The 7395-nt window shown below is 44.5% G+C and overlaps 1 long non-coding RNA gene across 3 annotated transcripts; it reads right to left on the reverse strand.

Annotated features, from left to right (window-relative positions):
- On the reverse strand, positions 1–2727 carry LOC119318508. 3 transcript variants are annotated; one of them, XR_005154147.1, is made up of 6 exons: positions 2462–2727; positions 2315–2396; positions 1261–1318; positions 852–933; positions 669–772; positions 1–105 (listed from the first exon to the last, which is right to left on the reverse strand). It is a non-coding gene; the product is annotated as an uncharacterized LOC119318508 (long non-coding RNA). The 3 variants fall into 3 exon arrangements; XR_005154148.1 differs by having other exon boundaries at positions 639–772; XR_005154146.1 differs by lacking the exon at positions 669–772.
- Between the last annotated feature and the right edge of the window lie 4668 nt (positions 2728–7395).

Below are 7395 nucleotides of genomic sequence, written 5' to 3' on the forward strand. Positions count from 1 at the left end.
CCTCGCTTAGTAAAGTCTTCGCGTCTTTGAAGGGATAGTGTTCGTGATTTCGTGATGATTACTTCTTGAAACAAACCAAATTATAATCTCTCGATGGTTGGTGGCCTGAAAAGAGGATGTGAAACATACTTGTAAGAAATCAGCGCTAAACATGTTACAACGGAATAACACAATAAAACATATGACTCAAATTCAAGTTCAGTGATTGCATCTCAGCCTTTTCTAATGAACAAAAAATTGCAACAAGACAACATAATTATTCCAATCTTTATTGAAGGGGAGCCTTGGCGCAGTGGTAAAGCTGCTGCCTTGTGACCATGAGGTCATGGGTTCAAGTCCTGGAAACAGCCTCTTACAAAAATGTAGGGAAAGGCTGCGTACTATAGAACCAAAGTGGTCGGACCCTTCCCTGGACCCTGCGCAAGCGGGAACTACATGCACCAGGTTGCCCTTTTTTTTATTGAAGGTATGCACTTTGGGTTCACATTTCCATGACACGAATCTAACGCCACAAATAAGCTTAAACCAAATTTTGCATAGCCTCAAATATTTGGTAATTGTCATCACAGAATTCTTTTTCCCTGCTGTTTTGCGAAGTTACTGTATCCATCCAGATTTGTAGTTTAGATCCGACATACAATGTTTGACTATAACAGCACAGTGCGCACTTTCTGAATTGCCTGCACGAATTGGTGCAGACTCTTGGTTCCATCAAACTCAGCTCCATGGAACAAGCCTGTAACTACGTATTTGGTGCGGTGATGGGCCTTCCCTATAGCAAAGCAAGTTCAGTAGTTCATCTGGCATACTTCCTACTAGACAAATTATGGAATGGGCATAAAAAAACGTACCTAAAACCAGCATGTGTATAGCATGCATAGACTTCTCTTGCTCCTTGACGCAGCAGCAGCTCAGCTCGTTTGGCAATAGTTCCTAATTTAATTGTGATAGTCTTATTAGGATATTCATATTTAGAAGCAAAGATTGTCAAATGGTAGCTACTTTTGGTATGCAACAAGATGTTATAATTTACTTTCTCAGTTGTCAAACATGAATGTGGAACACTTCAGCATGTTTTCAACTTTAAACTATATTGCAAGACATATGACTTGTATCCACACCTTACTAAATAAATTTAACTAACTATATAATATTTAATTTCTGCAGTTAATCACTGCATTAAATCATGGTGCAACTGCCCCTCTGTGAGATGGTCAATCTTAGAATTATGTTTCCTACAACTTAAAAGGGATAACTTACCTGCTGTATCAATCATATCAGCCACTTATCCTCTAACATCTCCAATCAGATTCATTACCTGCAATAAAAGCACATGACAAGTTCTGCTTGTTTAATCTGACAGAACTGATCACATAAAAGCATGAAAAAATAAATCTAGCATACACCATGTGAAACAACACATCTCCATATGCATTATATATTTGGGGAATTTGAGGATTTGCCACATATTTCTTTGCACTTTGAGGATTTGCCCTCATTTTCGACTTCATTAATGGTTTGCCGAAATCTTGATGATTTGCCCCTGACAAGATGGACCCATAGAGAAATGTCAAAAATGCCCCTGCAATCCCCAACCTAATCCCGTCTCTCACCTCTCCCAGGCCCGACGAAATCACAGCGACGACCTGCACCGCTGCACGGGCCGGAGCCCCGATCTCGGCGTTATGTGGAAGCTCTCGACTGTCGTGGTGGTCTCCTTCGCGGGGTAGCCCTGCTGCCTCGGCGGCTCGGCGTGTTGTGGGAGCTCATGGGCGGTGCCACGGGTGTCGACGTTGGCGCTCACGGTGACCACGGCCGGCAAGGCAGTGCTGCTTGGCTACCTCGGTATGTTGTGGAAGCTCGCGGCAGCGCGATGGTTGCCTGACCGCGACAGAAGGAGCACGGCATGGCAGCTTGGGTCCTTGGCCGTTCAACATGCAAGGGGAGGGGTGCAGCACAGCGAGCCGCCGGGGCCGCTGACGAACAGAGATGCGCTGGGACGGAGCTAGTCCATGTGAATCGGTCCAGTTCAACCAATTTTGGTTATATTGATTGAAAGGCATTTCTGTATAATAAGTTCAGTTAAAACATCCGTAAGATAGTGCAAACCGGCCAGAAGGGGCAAATCATCAAGATCTCAGCAAACGTGTGACAAATCATCGATGATAACGAAAACAGGGGCAAATCCTCAAAATGCAAAGAAAGGTGCGGCAAATCCTCAAATTCCCCTATATATTTCCATCAGATTGACTAGCAGTGGATAAACCATAACTAACTACAGAAGAAGAGCCTAAATGAGTACGTGTTTTCTTACTATGCATCCTAGTAGTTAGCTGCGAAGCAAGACGAGCTTCTTCATCTCCGGCCACCGCGCCGCCACGTTCTCTCTTGACCACCTGCGCCGCACGCGAATCAGTCCGAGTTTCCACGGCGCGAGAGGACGGGAGGAACCCAAGTGAACCTGGTTTCGACGAGGGCGGTGAGGAGGCGCTTGATCCCGTCGATCTTGTCGGCGCCGAGTCAAGGAGCGCCTGCGGTCGTCGTCGTCGTCGAGGTGCGCGTCCGCCCCGCCACCCAGTGCGTGCCCGTGCGCATCCGCCGCACCACCCGATACCCCCACGCGCCGCTCGACTGTAGCCGGAACACGCCCAGACCCTCTCCGGCCGCGCGCGCCCTCGCGGATCTCGGCGGCCGCCTCGTGCCGCTTTGGACCGTTGGAGAAGAGGATATGAGAGAGCACGGCACCGTGCGAAGACGTACCCACGGTTTTCCGCCTTCTGGTGGTCTGCGCTACCTACAATCTGGGCCGGCATTCGAGAGGGCCTGCTGGGCCGCACCGATTAGTTACAGTGCACAGTGCGCCTTACAAGGAGAAGGCCTGCTGGACCGCACCGGTAGTGAATTTGTCTAAAAGAAAGCAGATAGTGAATGATTGATTACAGCATGAGATCCTCAAAAAAAAGATTGATTACAGCACGAAATGTTTAAAACGTAGCCGTGCTATTTCTTGCACATACATTTCAGAAAAAAGGGTGATTTTTTTCCAAAAAGTCGAACAATGTTTTTAAAACCACGAATTAGGAAAAACAGTTCATCAAAATTTTTAAAAAGTTTATCAATTTTGAAAAACAATTCATCGAATTTGAAAACATTCACTAACCTAAAAAAGTTCATCGATTTTAAAAAAATTCCTCAAATTTTATTAAAATAATATAATTTAAAATTTTCATTAATTTAGAAAAAAAAGGTTCAGGAAATTTGAAAAAATAACTGTGCATTGAAGAAAACAAAAAAGAATGAACAGAAAAGGATAAAGAAAATACAAAACGAACTAAAGAACTAAATAAAAGAAAGAAGCCAAGTACGTTTGCACGAGCGGGGCGATGGCCTGATGGTTATAGTGTAGCCAGTGGCGGAGTCAGGATTTCTGACATGGGTATGCGTAGTTAAAATTTTCTTAGTGCCAAGCAACACTAAGAGATAAATGTTTACAATCATGAAAACTAAATTTTAATTATTATAATTTTTGCAACAAGGTCTTCAATATTTTGTTTTATATTGCAAGAATATAGCCAGAAACAAAATTTAACGCTACCAAACCCCTTCTCAAAGGGGCAAATGATAGCGCCAATACGTGTAGATCAATCGATGAACTTAGGGATAAATATAGTCCCCTGTATTGAATTGGCAATTTGAAAAATTCAAAATTACAAAACTCACAGTGCGTAAAGCCGATTAGCCGAGGGATGATATGCACGCAGCTGTTAACGGTTGATCGCTGCCTATCAAACGACTGACGCCGCTGCCGAGGGCGAGGTCCTATTAGCGATGCAAACTACCCAGACCTAGGCTGCTTTTTTTCTTTTTGAGGATTCCCAAACCTAGGCCCAACACCCCAAGTCAAGGCCCAGTGTAGCCAGCGAGCCCAGGTAAGGAAGCGAGGCGCTGGAGCGCTTCTTTGCCAAATTTTCATGCGTGGTAGGTGTAAAATGAGGCCATGCTTGATATATATGCATATACGGGTATATGTACTGAAAAAAATTAGCAGAAAATATTGGGTATGCGTTGCATACCCTTGCATTAGGCTAGCTCCGCCCCTGAGTGTAGCCCTCGCAACAAAGGGGTCGCGGGTTCGATCCTCTGGTTAGGTGGACAGTGGTATCTCCAACTCACTAGGGTTCAAGTCCTGTTGCTCGCATTTATCTAGATTTATTTCAGGATTTCCGGCAATGCGCATTTAGTGAGAGGAGACGTTCATGCAGCCACTGTTGGAGAAGGAGCGGGGGGCTCGCACATCGCCGCGTCTACGTAGCTCCCCACACTGGAGGTGAGTGCAGTGACGACGGGCGCGGTGAGTGGGAGGGTATGCCAGCCAGCTGCTACTACGGGTGAGATGCGTCTTTCTTTTTAGTCCCACATCTTTAGGCGGATTTCGGCTGATTTATAAGCATTTTCCTCGGGGCAGCCATTAGCGAGTAGCAGTAAAGTGCGTAGAGAATGAGTGTATGATATAGTATAGGGTATAGGATGTGGTTAGGGTTCAGGGGCGAGGGCAAGGCAGAGAGGGGAGCTATGCACGGGGGCGGAGGTTGTTTCGAAGAGACGATTCTTCACCAAAGAGACATAAAATTGATCCCACCAAAAAGCTCTTGTTAAAATTGATTTTCAACTTAGACAGTTGTTTGAAGAGACTTAATCAGTTTTATATTTCTAGCCTTTACCAAATCATGTTTCATGAAAAAAATAGTGTCATCTCCATACTGAAGAATGAAAACCCCATCATCCATAAGATGAGGAATAAGCCCACCCACCTGACCATCCTCTTTGGCCCGACGAATTAGGACTGACAACATGTCAGCGATGGAGACATTGGTTTTTTGAGGTGAGAACGTCACATAGCAGCGCAGTTTGTGCTCCTTAGGCCCAAAACTTGCATAAATACACTTTAAAAACTACAGAGAAACGATGAGCAATAGCTCGAAGCCCACATAAATGGCCCAGCTGAAGGGACGGCCCATTTCTAGGTCCGTCGCTGGTGATGATCAATCCTATTTGACTAGCATGGTGGCAATATTTTCTAAGCAATCAGCCAATCTCCCAATCAATGAAGAGGGAGTATCTACCTGAATTCATTCTTTCAGATGAAGATACATTTGGATCACAAACGCCGGCAGATACGAGGCATGAGGGTAACATAAGTAGTATTATGTATTTGGGACTCGCAAACATGCTTATGTAGCAGGCAATTAAAGAAGAGAGATGATTATAGTAACATAGGTAGATACCGTAACATAATAAATGTGATGCTACTATGTGTCATGCATGGCAATAAATGAAACCACCTATAATGCTAATCTATGATACTATGCATTATAAAGATAGTAACATAGACTAATAACATATGCATGTTACTAGTCTAAATTACTCCTCACTATGACCAGCCTTAGCCACTCGTGCTAATTGGACAGGTATGCATCCCATATAAGAGACATGCTGCATTGATTGGCACGGTAAGAAGAAAGCGACCTTCTTCCTCACGACGCGAGCAGCAGCTGATCACATCGACGACGACGAACCAAGCTAAGAGCGTAGCCGCCGCCCGCGGTCGCCAGAGAAGAAATCAAAGAAACATTCAAGGCCGAGAGGGACCGAAGGATTAACTGGAAGGAAAACTGCAGCTGCAAGCCTCGCCGGAGCCGCCGGAATCTACCTACGTACGGTCGTGCGCTCTGCAAAATATGGACCTTGCCTTGGCTACATAACTTACGCTACTTGGTCCTTGCACTAAAACAATTACGTACTCTAGCTGGCCAGTGGCAGCTTGTAGCTTTGGTTCTCACGTACGGCTGCTACAATGACAGCGCGTTTTTTTATCCTTCTCGAGGTGTCAGATGAGTCGGATGCATCGCGTGTTGTATATTCGTATATGAAGATATATACAACTCTTCTATTGGTTTGTACTACCTCTATAAACTAAACACTCTTATATTAATTTACGGAGGGAGAATTTTCTTGTCGTAACGAATTGGACATCAGCTGTTCTGTTCTCCCAACGTCCAGTGGCATGTTATGAACCAAACATGGTGAAGTGTACGTCGGACTTGGCAATGCTTCCTTCTTCTCCCACTACCGTGGCGGCTAGGGAGAAGCTTCATTCCTTCCATGCTCCGCTGGCGAGCCCACAGACTCATCTTATCTCTGTCCGCCGCTCTTGAGGTCGGCGACAGTGAGGGAAGTCCCGATGCCTCGGCCCTGCTAGTAATTTAGATTAGGTTTTCTTAGTCTGTAGGTGCGTTATTATGGCCAATAGCAGTGCTTCATCTTTGAGCCGGTCTTTTGAATTTCAATCCTCCTCGAGTTTTGTTGGGGTAGAGATGATGGAGCTCTGGCTAAATTCCTGCCGTCTTCTTGGGGTGCTGAGTTTAGGTTTCTGATTGTGTGTGCAAGATGAAGGGATTTGGTGTCACACTCTTCACATCAGTTGGCGACCGCTGCAACTCTTGAGCACTGATCTTTGGGGGCATGCATATTAAGACTTTCTGGATGTCATCGATAAGGTTTGGCCGGTTCTGATAAAGGAGCGGCAACTTCGACGCGCGTCGGTGGCTCATTTTGGCAATGGTAGTGGTGGTTCACTGGTCCATAGATCTCGGTCTGATTCTTATTATGTTTAGGGAGCTTTGTAATTCTGGTGAACCTTTATAATAAATTGGGTCCTTCTCGCAAAAATAGCATCTTAAGTCAGTGTCTTTCACTGCTTGACATTCCTTTGCGATAGAGGAATTTGGTGGCAGTTAGAATGATGGTTGTTATCTTGTATCTTTGGAAAATATGCACACAAAAAAAGGAAATGAGTCGAAGGTTCTTTGTCAGTGATCCAGAAGACGCACAGTGGTTTCAGCCCAAGTGTTCAACATAGCTCATGCGTCTCTTTCCCTGTTACCTCTCATGTGTTTTACATGTGCCGTGTTTTCTACAAGCCACTATGGTATCGTACCGAAATCAGGGGAGAGCCCTTTTAATGAACAAAACAAATAACCCCTGCAAAAAAAAGAACAAACCAAATAAATACTATGTTTCACTTTAACATGTTTTGCAAGAGAAAAGAAAGCTACTCACCCAGGGACGATTAATATGGATCGGAGGGAGTACAACATGCTTTGGTTCCATGGTATATCGTTCAATTTCAAATTTACCTTTCGTTCTTCATAACACGGCTTGATAAGCCTCAGGGTTGCCTGTATTTTTTTTACAAGGAGAATGACCCATCATCTATTCATCGATTGGTGCATATAACCATACACTATTAATTTTTTTAAAAGTTGGCAGGAAAATTCATGCATCGATGTTGTACATTGTCTTAAAAACAAGAAAAATCCAAGCCATGAAACACAA

The sequence above is a fragment of the Triticum dicoccoides genome, chromosome 6A, assembly GCF_002162155.2.
Source record: "Triticum dicoccoides isolate Atlit2015 ecotype Zavitan chromosome 6A, WEW_v2.0, whole genome shotgun sequence".
In the NCBI taxonomy this organism is placed as follows: domain Eukaryota; kingdom Viridiplantae; phylum Streptophyta; class Magnoliopsida; order Poales; family Poaceae; genus Triticum; species Triticum dicoccoides.